Source organism: Mustela nivalis (assembly GCF_964662115.1).
Source record: "Mustela nivalis genome assembly, chromosome: 12".
Classification (NCBI taxonomy): domain Eukaryota; kingdom Metazoa; phylum Chordata; class Mammalia; order Carnivora; family Mustelidae; genus Mustela; species Mustela nivalis.
In genome coordinates this window covers 44072652-44089998 of record NC_139031.1, presented here as the reverse complement: position 1 = coordinate 44089998, position 17347 = coordinate 44072652, and the positions used below count along the sequence as shown (strand labels likewise).

The window sequence follows — 17347 nt, the reverse complement described above, 5'->3', positions numbered from 1 at the left end:
TGCAATTGCTGGGTCATACGGCAGTTCTATTTTCAACATTTTGAGGAACCTCCATGCTGTTTTCCAGAGTGGTTGAACCAGCTTGCATTCCCACCAACAGTGTAGGAGGGTTCCCCTTTCTCCGCATCCTCGCCAGCATCTGTCATTTCCTGACTTATTTATTTTAGCCATTCTGACTGGTTGTGAGGTGATATCTCATTGTGGTTTTGATTTGTATTTCCCTGATGCCGAGTGATATGGAACACTTTTTCATGTGTCTGTTGGCCATCTGGATGTCTTCTTTGCAGAAATGTCTGTTCATGTCCTCTGCCCATTTCTTGATTGGATTATTTGTTCTTTGGGTGTTGAGTTTGCTAAGTTCTTTATAGATTCTGGACACTAGTCCTTTATCTGATATGTCGTTTGCAAATATCTTCTCCCATTCTGTCAGTTGTCTTTTGATTTTGTTAACTGTTTCCTTTGCTGTGCAAAAGCTTTTGATCTTGATGAAATCCCAATAGTTCATTTTTTCCCTTGCTTCCCTTACCTTTTGCGTTGTTCCTAGGAAGATGTTGCTGCGGCAGAGGTCGAAGAGGTTGCTGCCTGTGTTCTCCTCAAGGATTTTGATGGATTCCTTTCGCACATTGAGGTCCTTCATCCATTTTGAGTCTATTTTTGTGTGTGGTGTAAGGAAATGGTCCAATTTCATTTTTCTGCATGTGGCTGTCCAATTTTCCCAGCACCATTTATTGAAGAGGCTGTCTTTTTTTCATTGGACATTCTTTCCTGCTTAGTCGAAGATTAGTTGACCGTAGAGTTGAGGGTCTATTTCTGGGCTCTCTATTCTATTCCATTGATATATGTGTCTGTTTTTGTGCCAGTACCATGCTGTCTTGATGATGACAGCTTTGTAATAGAGCTTGAAGTCCGGAATTGTGATGCCACCAACGTTGGCTTTCTTTTTCAATATCCCTTTGGCTATTCGAGGTCTTTTCTGGTTCCATATAAATTTTAGCATTATTTGTTCCATTTCTTTGAAAAAGATGGATGGTACTTTGATAGGAATTGCATTAAATGTGTAGATTGCTTTAGGTAGCATAGACATTTTCACAATATTTATTCTTCCAATCCAGGAGCATGGAACATTTTTCCATTTCTTTGTGTCTTCCTCAATTTCTTTCATGAGTACTTTATAGTTTTCTGAGTATAGATTCTGTGTCTCTTTGGTTAGGTTTATTCCTAGGTATCTTATGGTTTTGGATGCAATTGTAAATGGGATTGACTCCTTAATTTCTCTTTCTTCTGTCTTGCTGTTGGTGTAGAGAAATGCAACTGATTTCTGTGCATTGATTTTATATCCTGACACTTTACTGAATTCCTGTATAAGTTCTAGCAGTTTTGGAGTGGAGTCTTTTGGGTTTTCCACATATAGTATCATATCATCTGCAAAGAGTGATAATTTGACTTCTTCTTTGCCGATTTGGATGCCTTTAATTTCCTTTTGTTGTCTGATTGCTGAGACTAGGACCTCTAGTACTATGTTGAATAGCAGTGGTGATAATGGACATCCCTGCCGTGTTCCTGACCTTAGCGGAAAAGCTTTCAGTTTTTCTCCATTGAGAATGATATTTGCGGTGGGTTTTTCATAGATGGCTTTGATGATATTGAGGTATGTGCCCTCTATCCCTACACTTTGAAGAGTTTTGATCAGGAAGGGATGCTGTACTTTGTCAAATGCTTTTTCAGCATCTATTGAGAGTATCATATGGTTCTTGTTCTTTCTTTTATTGATGTGTTCTATCACATTGACTGATTTGCAGATGTTGAACCAACCTTGCAGCCCTGGAATAAATCCCTCTTGGTCGTGGTGAATAATCGTTTTAATGTACTGTTGAATCCTATTGGCTAGTATTTTGTTGAGTATTTTCGCATCTGTGTTCATCAAGGATATTGGTCTATAGCCCTCTTTTTTGGTGGGATCCTTGTCTGGTTTTGGGATCAAGGTGATGCTGGCCTCATAAAATGAGTTTGGAAGTTTTCCTTCCATTTCTATTTTTTGGAACAGTTTCAGGAGAATAGGAATAAGTTCTTCTTTAAATGTTTGGTAGAATTCCCCCGGGAAGCCGTCTTGCCCTGGGCTTTTGTTTGTTTGGAGATTTTTAATGACTGTTTCAATCTCCTTACTGCTTATGGGTCTGTTCAGGCTTTCTATTTCTTCCTGGTTCAGTTGTGGTAGTTTATATGTTTCTAGGAATGCATCCATTTCTTCCAGATCGTCAAATTTATTGGCGTAGAGTTGCTCATAGTATGTTCTTATAATAGTTTGTATTTCTTTGGTGTTAGTTGTGATCTCTCCTCTTTCGTTCATGATTTTATTTATTTGGGTCCTTTCTCTTTTCTTTTTGATAAGTCGGGCCAGGGGTTTATCGATTTTTTAATTCTTTCAAAGAACCAGCTCCTAGTTTCGTTGATTTGTCCTATTGTTTTTTTGGTTTCTATTTCATTGATTTCTGCTCTGATCTTTATGATTTCTCTTCTCCTGCTGGGCTTCGGGTTTCTTTCTTGTTCTTTCTCCAGCTCCTTTAGGTGTAGGGTTAGGTTGTGTACCTGAGACCTTTCTTGTTTCTTGAGAAAGGCTTGTACCACTATATATTTCCCTCTCAGGACTGCCTTTGTTGTGTCCCACAGATTTTGAACCGTTGTATTTTCATTATCATTTGTTTCCATGATTTTTTTCAATTCTTCTTTAATTTCCCGGTTGACCCATTCATTCTTTAGAAGGATGCTGTTTAGTCTCCATGTATTTGGGTTCTTTCCAAACTTCCTTTTGTGGTTGAGTTCTAGCTTTAGAGCATTGTGGTCTGAAAATATGCAGGGAATGATCCCAATCTTTTGATACCAGTTGAGTCCTGATTTAGGACCGAGGATGTGATCTATTCTGGAGAATGTTCCATGTGCACTAGAGAAGAATGTGTATTCTGTTGCTTTGGGATGAAATATTCTGAATATATCTGTGATGTCCATCTGGTCCAGTGTGTCGTTTAAGGCCTTTATTTCCTTGCTGATCTTTTGCTTGGATGATCTGTCCATTTCAGTGAGGGGAGTGTTAAAGTCCCCTACTATTATTGTATTATTGTTGATGTGTTTCTTTGATTTTGTTATTAATTGGTTTATATAGTTGGCTGCTCCCACGTTGGGGACATAGATATTTAAAATTGTTAAATCTTCTTGTTGGACACACCCTTTGAGTATGATATAGTGTCCTTCCTCATCTCTTATTATAGTCTTTGGCTTAAAATCTAATTGATCTGATATAAGGATTGCCACTCCTGCTTTCTTTTGATGTCCATTAGCATGGTAAATTCTTTTCCACCCCCTCACTTTAAATCTGGAGGTGTCTTCGGGCTTAAAATGAGTTTCTTGGAGGCAACATATAGATGGATTTTGTTTTTTTATCCATTCTGATACCCTGTGTCTTTTGACAGGGGCATTTAGCCCATTCACAATCAGGGTAACTATTGAGAGATATGAATTTAGTGCCATTGTATTGCCTGTAAGGTGACTGTTACTGTATATGGTCTCTGTTCCTTTCTGATCTACCACTTGTAGGCTCTCTCTTTGCTTAAAGGACCCCTTTCAATATTTCCTGTAGAGCTGGTTTGGTATTTGCAAATTCTTTCAGTTTTTGTTTGTCCTGGAAGCTTTTAATCTCTCCTTCTATTTTCAATGATAGCCTAGCTGGATATAGTATTCTTGGCTGCATGTTTTTCTCGTTTAGTGCTCTGAAAATATCATGCCAGCTCTTTCTGGCCTGCCAGGTCTCTGTGGATAAGTCAGCTGCCAATCTAATATTTTAACCATTGTATGTTACAGACTTCTTTTCCCGGGCTGCTTTCAGGATTTTCTCTTTGTCACTGAGACTTGTAAATTTTACTATTAGGTGACGGGGTGTGGGCCTATTCTTATTGATTTTGAGGGGCGTTCTCTGAACCTCCTGAATTTTGATGCTCGTTCCCTTTGCCATATTGGGGAAATTCTCCCCAATAATTCTCTCCAGTATAACTTCTGCTCCCCTCTCTCTTTCTTCTTCTTCTGGAATCCCAATTATTCTAATGTTGTTTCGTCCTATGGTGTCACTTATCTCTCGAATTCTCCCCTTGTGGTCCAGTAGCTGTTTGTCCCTCTTTTGCTCAGCTTCTTTATTCTCTGTCATTTGGTCTTCTATATCACTAATTCTTTCTTCTGCCTCATTTATCCTAGCAGTGAGAGCCTCCATTTTTGATTTCACCTCATTAATAGCTTTTTTGATTTCAACTTGGTTAGATTTTAGTTCTTTTATTTCTCCAGAAAGGGCTTTTATATCTCTCGAGAGGGTTTCTCTAATATCTTCCATGCCTTTTTCGAGCCCGGCTAAAATCTTGAGAATTGTCATTCTGAACTCTAGATCTGACATATTACCAATGTCTGTATTGATTAGGTCCCTAGCCTTCGGTACTGCCTCTTGTTCTTTTTTTTGTGTTGAATTTTTCCGTCTTGTCATTTTGTCCAGATAAGAGTATAGGAAGGGGCAAGTAAAATACTAAAAGGGTGGCAACAACCCCAGGAAAATATGCTTTAACCAAATTAGAAGAGATCCAAAATCGTGAGGGGGGGAGAAAGGGGATAAAAAGAGGTTCAAAAAGAAAGAAAGAAAAAAAAAAAGAAAAAAGAAAAAAAAAAGAAAAGAAAAGAATTAAAAAAAAAGAAAGCACCTAAGAAAAATGTAAAAAAGAAAATATATATATATTAGATAAACTAGTAAAAAATCGTTAAAAAAGAAAAAGGTAACAGTTAAAAAAAAAAATTTTACCCGAAGGCAAGAAAAAAAAACCAAAAAATGAAAAAGAAAAAAATTAAATTAACTGCAAGTCTAAAAAAAATCACAGGGAAAAAGCCATGAGTTCCGTGCTTGGCTTTCTCCTCCTCTGGAATTCTGCTGCTCTCCTTGGTATTGAAACCGCACTCCTTGGTAGGTGAACTTAGTCTGGCTGAATTTCTTGTTGATCTTCAGGGTGAGGGGCCTGTTGTAGTGATTCTAAAGTGTCTTTGCCCCAGGCGAAATTACACCGCCCTTACCCGGGGCTGGGTCGGGTTTGCTTTCAGGAGCTTTTGTTCCCTGAGCGCTTTCCGTAGAGTTCCGGAGGACTGGAATTCAAATGGTGGCCTCCTAATCTCCGCCCCGAGGAGCCGAGAGCCCAGGGCCGCACTCCTCAGTGCGCCCTCAGAGAACAGTGCCCAATTACTCCCTTCTGCCTGACCTCCGGCCGAGCTCCGAGCTCACTGAGCCTGCGACCGGTTCAAGGTCACCCCAAGCTGTGAGCTTACTGTCCGCTCTGTCTCTGTAGCCGGCTTTCCCGTTCCAATACCCGCAAGCTCTGCGACCCTCAGACACCCCCAATCCTTCTGTGACCCTGCGGGACCTGAGGCCACGCTGACCCCGCGTGGGCTTCGCCCTGGTTTAGCCTCTGGAGTGATGTCCCTCAGCGGAACAGACTTTTAAAAGTCCTGATTTTGTGCGCCATTGCTCCGCCGCTTGCCGGGAGCCGGCCCCTCCCCCCGGGGTCTATCTTCCCGTCGCTTTGAATTCACTTATCCACCGGTCCTACCTTTCAGAAAGTGGTTGTTTTTCTGTTTCCAGAATTGCTGTTCTTCTTCTCTTCGATCTGCTGATGGATTTTCAGGTGTTTGCAATCTTTAGATAAGCTATCTAGCTGATCTCCGGCTAGCTGAAGTAGTCTCAGCCTGCTACTTCTCCGCCATCTTGACTCCTCCCTCTCCCCAAAATTAGAATTTTTGAAGATACATCTGGTATGTAAACAAGAGCTACAGCAGACAAATAGATTTGGATAGGTGTCAATTATTTGGATAATTCTTGCAAATACAGCTACTAAGAAATAGGAAGAATTTTAGCCAGGATTTTTCACCTTGTTAGCATTAATTACGCTAACTAACTAATGTCTGCGTATTCTGCCAATGGGGCAGAAGGAGTTCCCTAAAAGAAACTACTTCAGGGGCACCTGGGTGGCTCAGTCAGCTAAGTGTCTGACTCTTGATTTTGGCTCAGGTCATGATGTTGGAGTTTGAGTTTGAGCCCCACATTGGGCTCTGCACTGGGCATGGAGCCTGCTTGAGATTCTCTCTCTCTCTTCCTCTCCTTTTGCCCCCTCCCACCTATAAAAAAAACTATTCTATTAGTAAATTAAAAACTCAATAATAAGAAGACTTCATCTTTCCTGAGCCTAGCTTATGTACGAGGGACTGTTTCAAGAACTTTTTTATTATTAACTCCATAAACAATCACAACAACTCTGTGGAGTAGAAACTATTATTGTCCTCATTTCGAATATGAAAAAACCGAGAAACAAAATGCTGAAGCAATGTACCCAAAGTCACATCAATGACAGTAAGTGGTAGAACCAGGTTTTCAACCTTTAGAAATCTGTTATTGGTTTATCTTTGTGTGTGGTGTAAGAGAATGGTCGAGTTTCATTCTTCTATATATATAGCTGTCCAGTTTTCCCAGCACCATTTATTGAAGAGACTGTCTTTTTTCCACTGTATATTTTTTCCTGTTTTGTCGAAGATTAATTGACCATAGCGTTGAGGGTCCATATCTGGGCTCTCTACTCTGTTCCACTGGTCTATGTGTCTGTTTTTATGCCAGTACCATGCTGTCTTGGTGATTACAGCTTTGTAATAAAGCTTGAAATCAGGTAACATGATGCCCCCAGCTTTATTTTTGTTTTTCAACATTTCCTTAGCAATTCGGGGTCTCTTCTGATTCCATATAAATTTTTGGATTATTTGCTCCAGCTCTTTGAAGAATACTGGTGGAATTTTGATCGGAATGGCATTAAAAGTATAGATTGCTCTAGGCAGTATAGACATTTTAACAATGTTTATTCTTCTGATCCAAGAGCATGGATTGGTCTTCCATCTTTTTGTGTCTTCTTCAATTTCTTTCATGAGTGTCCTGTAGTTTCTTGAATACAGATCCTTTACCTCTTTGGTTAGGTTTATTCCTAGGTATCTTATGGTTCTTGGTGCTATAGTAAATGGAATCGATTCTCTAATTTCCCTTTCTGTGTTTTCATTGTTAGTGTATAAGAAAGCCACTGATTTCTGCACATTGACTTTGTATCCTGCCACATTGCTGAATTGCTGTATGAGTTCTAGTAGTTTGGAGGTGGAGTCTTTTGGGTTTTCCATATAAAGAATCATGTCATCTGTGAAGAGAGAGAGTTTGACTTCTTCATTGCCAATTTGGATACCTTTTATTTCTCTTTGTTTTCTGATTGCTGTTGCTAGGGCTTCTAATACTATGTTGAACAAGAGTGGTGAAAGTGGGCATCCTTGTCTTGTTCCTGATCTCAACGGGAAGGCTGCAAGCTTTTTCCCATTGAGGATGATATTTGCTGTGGGTCTTTTATAGATAGATTTGATGAGGTTCAGGAATGTTCCCTCTATCCCTATACTTTGAAGCGTTTTAATCAGGAACGGATGCTGGATTTTGTCAAATGCTTTTTCTGCATCAATTGAGAGGACCATGTGGTTCTTCTCTCTTCTCTTATTAATTTGTTGTATCACATTGATTGATTGGCGAATGTTGAACCATCCTTGTAGCCCAGGGATGAATCCCACCTGATCATGGTGGATAATCTTTTTAATGTGCTGTTGGATCCTGTTGGCTAGGATCTTGTTGAGAATCTTAGCATCCATATTCATCAGTGATATTGGTCTAAAATTCTCCTTTTTGGTAGGGTCTTTGCCTGGTTTGGGGATCAGGGTAATGCTGGCTTCATAGAAACTCAAAATGGATAAAAGACCTCAACGTGAGACAGGAATCCATCAGAATCCTAGAGGAGAACATAGGCAGTAATCTCTTCGATATCAGCCACAGCAACTTCTTTCAAGTTATGTTTCCAAAGGCAAAGGAAACAAAAGTGGAAATAAACTTTTGCGACTTCATCAAAATCAAAAGCTTCTGCACAGCAAAGGAAACAGTCAAAAAAACAAAGAGGCAACCCACGGAATGGGAGAAGATATTTGCAAATGACAGTACAGACAAAAGGTTGATATCCAGGATCTATAATGAACTCCTCAAAATCAACACACATGAAACAGGCAAACATATCAAAAAATGGGCAGAAGATATGAACAGACACTTCTCCAATCAAGACATACAAATGGTATCAGACACATGAAAAAATGTTCATCATCACTAGCCCGCAGGGAGATTCAAATTAAAACCACATTGAGATATCACTTTACACCAGTTAGAATGGCCAAAATTAACAAGACAGGAAACAACATGTGTTGGAGAGGATGTGGAGGAAGGGGAACCCTCTTACACTGTTGGTGGGAATGCAAGTTGGTGCAGCCTCTTTGGAGAACAGTGTGGAGATTCCTCATGAAATTAAAAATAGAACTTCCCTATGACCCTGCCATTGCACTCCTGGGTATTCACCCCAAAGATACAGATGTAGTGAAAAGAAGGGCCATCTGTACCCCAATGTTTATAGCAGCAATGGCCACGGTTGCCAAACTATGGAAAGAACCAAGATTCCCTTCAACGGACGAATGGATGAGGAAGATATGGTCCATATACACTATGGAGTATTATGCCTCCATCAGAAAGGATGAATACCCAACTTTTGTACCAACATGGATGGGACTGGAAGAGATTATGCTGAGTGAAATAAGTCAAGCAGAGAGAGTCAATTATCATATGGTTTCACTTATTTGTGGAACATAACAAATAGCATGGAGGACAAGGGGTGTTAGAGAGGAGAAGGGAGTTGGGGTAAATTGGAAGGGGAGGTGAATCATGAGAGACTATGGACTCTGAAAAACAATCTGAGGGTTTTGAAGTGGTGGGGGGGTGGGAGGTTGGGGTAGCAGGTGTGGGTATTATAGAGGGCACAGATTGCATGGAGCACTGGGTGTGGTGAAAAAATGAATACTGTTTTTTCTGAAAATAAATAAGTTAAAAAAAAAAGAAATCTGTTATCGGAATGCAGGTTCTGAGATCCTGTAGTATGTTAGCTTAGTCTTATGATAAATTGTAAGTTTCTCTAAATTATTACCAAAAAATGGTTCAAATATCTCTGACTGAGAACATTAACTCCCAAGGGTACAGTAGAGTTCCAGGCCCTTCTTAAGACTTTGGAAGTATGTATACAACTTAAAGTTTTTTTAAAAAAAGTTACATTCATTATCATAGGCAAGCAAATTAAGCAAGTCAGGCCTGGGAGTGGATTCTTTGGTCTCAATTATCTGGATAGCATTTCACAATGATCATTGCCAAATGTCATATTCAAAGTGTTACCAAACAGGCCCAGACTATAAAAAGACTCAGTTTTGTCTCATGGCCAATCTTTCTAGTATAGAAACTCAACTCTAGTGTATAATTACAAATTGATACATTGCTATGATGGATGGAGGATTTCTCATGACTACTGAAATATTTGATAAATACAAATCAGTGACTAAAGTGACACAGATAATTAAAGATGGGCTGGTGGACAACCCTTTTAAGATCAACATATATGGATCTTCTGAAATATTGATCCACTTTGCCCTTGTAAAATTTGAATAAAAATACTACAGAATGAAGAAATGTCAGTTGGTGCATACTATTCCTTCTGACTCTTGCAGATGTCTATATTAGGACAATTACCCAAGTCAAAATAGTGAGACAGAGAGAGAGGGAGAGGAAAAGAGGGAGAGAGAGAACTTTTAGGCACCTCTCAGTGAGAAGTCCTAGACAAGCTGACCTGATACCAACTTTCTGACTCTCTCTTCCTCTTTCTCTCTCCCTCTTTCTCCTCTGCTTCCCTGTATGTCGGTTTCTCTTGGAAAAATTTCGCTGCTCACAGCAGTCAAGATCCATAGGCCCTCCCTATTCATCATTTTAGAAGGAGAAAGAACTTTTTCCCTCTGACATATTTAAGCCCCTCTCAGGACTCCAGGCACCCACCGCCCCATGAAAAGGACAGGGTGGGGAGATGCAGCCTCCCCAGGACAGCCGCATGGCAGGTGGGGAGGAAGTGCAGATCCAAAGAAGGAGAAGCACAGGTGAAGCAAAAGAGGAACAGATGCCTCCTGCAACTGCTCAACTATTTACAAACAAAATCTATTTAACCTCCTTCTTGGGAATATTCCCCATTTTTTTAAAGTCAAAATGCATCCAAGTAGAAAAGGTAATCCTCTTAAAAGATAGGAAGTCCATCCTTAATACTCTGCAATACGATACAATGAAATCAAGCTGAGAGGGCTGGGTCGTACTTGGTGACAAAAGTAAATGCTGAGATCCTACAAGAATATTAAGTGTTGTGTATATTTTGGCCTTCCAAAGATGAGCTTTTGAAGAGTAGTAGTGGTAGTCAGGTATATTAGAACACTTGAAAGCTTTGGGGTAAAACAAACAATTTGGATATGTTTTCTGGCTCCAATCTTGCTCCTGCTGCTCGTTTACTGGAAATTTTCATTTCTTTCTTTTTTATGGAGCAAGGGGCTTAAATTCTTCGGGTTTGGGTGTTGCTTTGTTCAGTTATCAAATGAGGATAATTATACCTTTCTTGGTTGACAGATGCAAAGATTAAGGAGATGCCCACGAAACACAATGATGTAGTAGATCCTCAATAAATGGCAGTTTTCCAGCACAATATATCTCCTCAGCACAGTGAGGTTTGAGTCCCTGTTTTCCTTATTAGCCATTTTTATCTGACTTAAGAGCATACAACACAAATACAAATGGAAACAAAAGTAGTTTGTTCCGGTAGTATGGAATAGGAGCAGAATTAATAATAAATTACACTCACTGTATTTCTGGTAATGAAAAAGACAAGCCTATAAAAAAAATTAATTACATCTTGTTATATGTCAGAAATCCCGTAGAAAGGAAAGACAGAGCTGGACACCCACTGAGTCACAATCATGGTATGGCACGCATTTTGAAAAGAGAGAATATTATACGTCACATTGTCACCACTGTTCTGTCAGTCATCGGTGACTGCGGCCATATGAGGCCCAGAACCCTGCACAGCTGCTCAGCACAGCATCCAAACCAAAGAACAGAGCAAGATCTCATGTTTGACCCATTATTTTAAAGACCGAAATAATAGTTTCCTTTCATAGTGCCGAAATTAGTTGAATACTTTGTAGCTTTGGATTTTGTGTTCAAATTTTAAAGATGACACAACCTGTCATCTCTTATTTATGCTCTTATTTCTCAAAAATAGGTTACTGGTAGCTGAAATATGTTTTTGGATATATCTGAAAAAATAGTCCCTTCTACTTGCAAAATGGCAAGCCTCTCTTATAATCCTTTGAAAGAATAGTTAAGGGAAAGTTCAATAGTGTTAGTTTTATGTAGCTGTCACTCCTTTGGGCCCATAATTGAGGTTAAATGACAGGTATGAGATTTTCATTAGAAGGAATCTCTGGAAGTTTGATGAAAAACAGGAAAAAAAAACCCTGAATTAATTTACACAGCCTAACATATGATCATAATTTGGGGGGGATGCGACTTGTGGCTGGTAAAATTTAGAAAAATCCACACATATTATTTTAACTGAAATATAGTCTCATGAATGTACATGGTTGTGTGGTTAAGTGTTTATGGAAACTTCTCAGTTTTTGCTGTTCGGCCTGCTTTCAAAATATTCAAATATATTTGGCTTTTGTAACTTTGCTAATTAAACCTTCTAAAACAGATGGAATTATAGAAATTACAGGGTTTAAAATATCATTTTAATTGGTTTACGATCTATGTGACACATAGTGCCATTCATACTGTATAAAATATATACGGATGGCTCGAAAGAGATAGCATACCAATTAATTTTTCTTTAACTCTCAATTAAATCATGTTGTCTTCCTTATTTAATCCCCTTTCCATTAGCTTGGCTCTAAGCTGGTCTGATCAACCCTAACTGAAGATATAGGTTATAGCCTGCAACAGTATCAGTGAGTTCTTTTAGGATGACTGATGGGGTAGAATCTGAATTTACCTTCTTTCCAAAGGAAATAAATGACCTTAAGAGAGACCTTTAAAATGCATATGGCAGTCCCCTGAGTGACGCATAGATCAATCTTTCTTCTTTTAATATGACTGTCTAATGTATGCAGGCAACCATAGTCCTCTGATTTTCTGCAAGTCTTGATTTCAGGTATTCTATTCTACTGTCTCACTAAGAACACTTGCATTTATCAGACTCCATGTTCAGATTTTTGAGTTGAGATGGGAAGTAATAATCACTGCACATAGATTTTTGAAAGATTTCTATAGGCTGCTTTGTACGTGTCTATGTGCCTTAAGATCAAGAATCTGGTTGAATAAAGCTCACTCTGACTCACAAAGATTCTAATTTTGAGGCCCACAACGAAGGTCTCAATTAAATAAACCTGCTTTACCCAACAAAATAATGTGCAGATTTGAAAAATACTACGCTACAATTTTTTTGGCTACTGTTGGCTAACAAAATTAAACCCAACCGTTTCTTTCAAATATCTCAATTTGCCATTTAGATGTGATTTTAAACACACTATTCCCCTTTGTTGCCATGGTTACAGGTTTGGGCCCTCATGGGTGACAGAAAAGTCTCACAGTACTGGTTCCTGTTTGAACACACATGTTCGCTGGGTCTTGCCTTGCAGCAGGAGGACAGAGAAGGCTGGAATCACCGCATTCCCACAGCAAGGTAAACCCATGTATCAAATGACACTCAGAGCTGGGGAAATCGCCCACAGCAGGGACAGATTACCTCTTACAGTCACTATGGAGAACGATTCAAATTCTGGCTTTAATGATCCCAGATAGAGCCCTTCTCCTCCCCACCAATGTGACACTTTGCAGACATTTTATATATCAAGGAAATATTTAACTGAAATGTGCTTCCGAGGATGCCTACCGAGCTGGCTCTAGGCATCTTCCAACGTTGCAGGGGTCAATTAAAAGAACCAATCAACTGTTTTTAAAACTTTAAAATATTAAAAAAAAAAAAAGTGGGGGGAAAAGAAAGTGGACAAAAAGTAATGTTAAATAGCATGGAGCATGACTAATGGCGCTAGCATGTTAAAATCATTGGGAAAATGTCCTTGGAAGACAAATGAATTTTCAGCAGAATAATTAACTTAATTAACAAATTTGCATGCATATTCATCAGGCTATTGAAGTCTTTCCAGCCCAGCTTGATGAGCGTTGGTGTAATAATTGTCTCATTTACATTCTGCAATCTACTACAATTTAGGGCATGCAAAAAAAGCCGACCTCTTCCCTTTGACTTTCTTTAGGACCCACATACTCCTAATAACACAGCCATCACCCACTCAGTGGCCTTAAGTTCTGGCCTTTGGAGAGAACCCCCAGAGAGAGTTGACGGTGGGTTTGCCCCATCCCCCAGCCTTCCTCCTCTTTCTTCTTTTATTTTTTTTCCTTTTGGCCCAGGTTCTCTGTTTTTGCCTCTGCTTGCTCTCCTGGGTAAATCTTGGCACCAGTTCTGACTTCAAATCTCCTGGGTCGCCAGACTGCATCATGTAAAAATTGCCATTTCCCTCTATCTCTGCAGGGCAATCTTTAAAGGCAGTAAGGTGTGACGCTCCAGACTGGCAGCTTGGCAAGACGGAGCCCATGGATACCAGCACACGGGAATCTGGACCGTTCACTCTGACAGCAGTCAGCACTGGGAACAAAAGGAATGGAGGAAAAAAAGCGCAAATGTATTTTTACATATTGTAGGCATATGGCCACAAGACCAGCAGAAATATATTTAATTACCAATTGCACGCATTGAGGAGAAAAACACTAGGAAGGAAAAAAAAAAAAAAACTGTGTACACAGCAATATTATTCTACTTTAACTTTTCACCTCCTTTTTTTTTTTTTTTAATTGAAGATAAAAGGGATGTGGATTAGAATGGAAAAGGGTTATCTGTTGGAATCCTAAGAAAGGTGATGAGGGTTTTTCATGCGCCTTCCTCAGTAGTGTAACATTGTGGTGGGAAATCTAAGTTTTCTTGTAATGATTTTAGTTATAAAATAATTTTACTAAGGCATTTTTTGAGGGAAGGCCCGGGGGGAGACCCAATTTTAACTGTAACAATTAGACAATTTTACCATTCTGTTGAAACTATACTTCCAATGTTACGCATTAGTTTAGGCCTCAACCATGAACAAACAACCCTTGCAAAATTATAGTCCCGTTCCTTCCTATGAAATCAGAGCAGTTCAACCCACACGTATTGCCTACTTCCTGTCTGTCAGGCACTGTGCTAGCCAATGGAGGGAAAGGGATGAATCAGATATAGTCCCTGTACTCCAGAAGCTCACAATCTAAGATAGGAGACAAATACATAGGTGCATAATTATAATAGTAAATTATTGAAATTATAACTATAATTATAATACACATAATAAAACAGCTGCAATATGATGAGGTAGGTATACCGATCCAGGGGCCACAGAGACCTATTCTCAGGTCAGCCTGGGAGTCAGTCACCTAGAAAGTCCAGGGAGGTGACTTCCTCTTGGAGGAGTTAATGAAAAAGAGCTTTTGGCCTGGGTAAAGTGTAGGTAGGTGGTCCCATGGTATCCCCTATACTGTCGATCCTGTTCCATCAGTCACAAACCTGGTGAAAAACTGTATCTGAGTCAGTGTGTTAGAACATCCCGCTCCTCTAATTCCCACCATCTGGGGTTGGAGCTCAGAGCTATGTCTCCTGAGAGTCTGTGTCCAGTGGGTCACAAGTATGCTCTGAGAAATGCTGGAGAGTGACAACCATAGTAGGTAGTAGCGGTAGCAGCCCCAGGATTGGGGTCGTGCTGGGGGACTTGGCTGAATGACCTATTGGTGGCCATGGACTCTAGTCAGGAAGAGACAGCTCAAGGATCAGAGCAGGAAAATATGTCCCAACAAACTAGTGGCCAGGCATCGAGTCTCCCAGCCATGACTGATGATACCTGGCAGGTGTGCCCCTCAGGCTGACATTTTCTCCCTGGTCTCTGAGGCGTTCGTTGGAAGGACAGGTATAGAAAGGGCTCCAACCCTGAGGAGCGTATAGTTGCAATAATTGTCAGAAGCTAGAATTGTCAGAAGCTCCACTTTCACTGGAGCAAGTTTGGTTTATTTTGGGAATTGGCCTTGGAGAGGTTAACACTTAAGGAAAAGGCCAAGGTCACTACATGGCTCAAAGGGATCCATTTTCTTGTACAGGAGTTGTACTGACGTAGTTATTTGTGAGCTCAAGTGGCACTAAGTGGCAGAGTCTAGAGTTTTTCAAAAGCCAAAATCAATGTTTTTAATCACTCTGCCCCACCATCTATATTGAAATTATTATTTAAGAGGCCAAATACTGGACACAAACCCATAGGGTGCCAGACTGCAGATTTGGCTGCTTTATTCACCATGTGGGGTTTGGGGCTTCAATTTCTTATCCAGTAGGAAAACAACAACAAAAACTAGTCCAAACAATTAGGGAGTAGAGGGAGCTAGCTAGAACTACCTGCACAATACAGATTTTTGACTGTACCCGGAATAACATATTCCAAATAACCTTCCCATTGCCTAAGTAAGTCCACACTACTGTTTCTTAATTTGGTTGAAATAGGCAAGTTTCATTGATTCCATGAACCTTAAAGTTACCAGGTTGTGTAGACAATACATGGTAACTTTTAAAATTTGCAGAGTAAAGTAAGAATGACACTACCACAAGTCTAGAGCAATGCCTTGGTAAATTAGACACCTACTTTAAAGTTCATAAAATTCATGGCACCAGATATGTTTATATTCCATCTCCCAGAAACATATGGAATGTTCTTTAAGGAAACATAATTCTTTAAAATTAAGATATAAAGGGATTTTTTTAAACAAAAGAAGTTAAATTTGAATAGAAATACATATAAAATTGGTTTCTGGGCTTGCTAGAAACCAGTGCAAAAAGAGAAATATGGAAAATGGCATGCATAATTTTTCATTGTCAAAAAGGAGGAAACATATTAGTTCCTCAGGAAGAAAAAGCATCCACTAAGACACAAGCATTAAAAGTAATCTAACATAGACTAACCTTTGAAAGAAAGAAGGAACAGTTTAAAGTCTTTGTAGGTGGATTGTCGTACAATTCAAGAACTGTAATGAAATACACTCTTTAAAACTAGCATAAAGAAAGTATTCTTAAAGGCATTAAGTCAGAGGGTCACTAGGCCCTGATGCACAGATCTCAGTCCCCAAGGCAGCACTATTTTGGTTATGTATTCCTAAGGCAAACATTTGTTGATTACCTGATCTGTGCCATTCACATTTCTAGGACTAGAAACGAGTAATAAAAAAGAAAAAAAAATCCCTGTTCACAGTCCAAATTAAAATGATTCCAACACATTAATATAAAATTTTATAGTTTCAATTGTTACAATGATGTGTGATGAATGAATTATGGGTTAATCAACTTACATGATGCTTTATGGTTTACAAAATGTTTTCATACATCATTACAACACAAGTATCCTTATGGAAGCATTGGGACATGCCAGGTATTGGACTGATGTTCCTGGCCATAGAGCCTTGATATGTCATGAAAGTGATGTTCGTGATTATGTTTTATTTCCATTAGAAAGAATATGCTTGAGAGCCTGTTGCAGAACTTAGCAAGAAAATCAGCTAGTTAATGTCACAAGAGACCTTAACATACCTTGATGTGTTTAAGAGTTGAACACTACACTTAGTGACACTTAGTTTAATGAACATCTTTGCTTTTTCACATCCCATGAAGTATTGCAGGACTTTTGGCAAAATGTGAGATCCCTGTGCTAGGCACAGCGAGAAGCTATGAATAACTTTTAGATGATAACCACTCATCCTTATCTCAAGGCAACGATTGCAAGTCTTTTGGTTCACTCAGGCTGTCGAGCCCTTTATTCTCCTTCCTCAGCATCCCTATTGTGCACAATGGGTGAAGAATTCTGCTTCTTTTCCAGCTAATTAACCCACATGCTAATGATACTGTTCCGTCCTTGGTTGATTCAGAGCAACCTCCAGCTGTCTGCCTCCTGTCTGTTCAGAAACTTTTGGTGATGAAGGTAGAGCCCATAAGAAGGAAACTGCTGCATGAACTCACCAGCACAGGCAGGCAATCTGCAGGTAGGATGATCATCTCATCCCAGTTTGCCCAGAACTTACTTGATTTTCAGCACTGCAAGTCCCAAGTCCTGGTAATCCCTTAAGTCCTATGCAAATAGGATCAGGATTGGTCACTCCCAGTGCTGGGAACCATCTGTGTAATCAATAATAACAAGTGAATATCTCCATCGTTGAGTAAAATACAAGGGCGGAAGT

The 17347-nt window shown here is 39.5% G+C and overlaps 1 long non-coding RNA gene across 1 annotated transcript in view; it reads left to right on the top strand.

Moving 5' to 3' along the window:
* LOC309845068 overlaps positions 1–13827 on the top strand; it is a 71269-nt gene extending 57442 nt beyond the window's left edge. The window contains exons 3-4 of the long non-coding RNA XR_014301014.1: positions 12595–12722; positions 13590–13827. This is a non-coding gene — a long non-coding RNA (uncharacterized lncRNA). The remainder of the gene's footprint in view (positions 1–12594; positions 12723–13589) is intronic.
* Positions 13828–17347: the final 3520 nt, after the last annotated feature.